Source organism: Elaeis guineensis, chromosome 4, assembly GCF_000442705.2.
Source record: "Elaeis guineensis isolate ETL-2024a chromosome 4, EG11, whole genome shotgun sequence".
Taxonomy (NCBI): domain Eukaryota; kingdom Viridiplantae; phylum Streptophyta; class Magnoliopsida; order Arecales; family Arecaceae; genus Elaeis; species Elaeis guineensis.
The window spans coordinates 131,080,033-131,080,791 of record NC_025996.2 but is presented as its reverse complement, the minus strand read 5'-3'; positions in this window follow the sequence as shown (position 1 = coordinate 131,080,791).

Sequence of the window (759 nt, the reverse complement as noted above, 5' to 3'; positions counted from 1 at the left end):
CCCCCTTAGATGGTATCTTATTCCTCAGGAGCAAGAACGTGATGCAGTTGGCCTGTATGTGGAGTACCGAACATGTTTATAAGCTAGTATATTATTGTTTTTTTGTCCTTTTTTCCATTTGATCCATATGCTCGTCCATGGTTGTCAATTGTAGTTTTTATTTACGTCTATAATTCATATCTGCGCATGTAATAATATATTTCTCTTTTTTTGAAGTTTGATGAATGTCTTGATGAACATGTGTCACTATCATTTTGGCATGTCTACTAGATTCAAATAAAGTAGACTTGGAACTGATCTGATTCATTAGATCTTCTTCTTTTATGACAAGAATTTTTAAAAATAACTAAAGAAAATTATTTGAAATTTCTGAATTTTGTAATGGTTATGTCCGAGTATTATAAGGTTTTTTGAACTTCGTATAAGATAACATTCAAAAGATTAAATGGTTCTTCAAAAAATTTTGGCTTTTAGCACAAGACATTGCCGCTAAATGGAGAAGAGGGAAAAATATGTTCTCTTTTTCAGATATAAGAAGAAAAAGAAAATTTAAGAAGATTAATCATTACAGAGGAGCCCTTGTTGTATGAATATAATTAAAAAAAAGCCCTAAAAGATTTTGCAGGAAAGTTAGCTTTTGCACATGATATTTTTTTAAAAGTGATTATGTATGATGAAGTATTTACAGCAAGATATCGTAGTTGTACTTGGAACACATTCTATCATTAGAATGTGATTACTTGTTATAACCAGCCAATT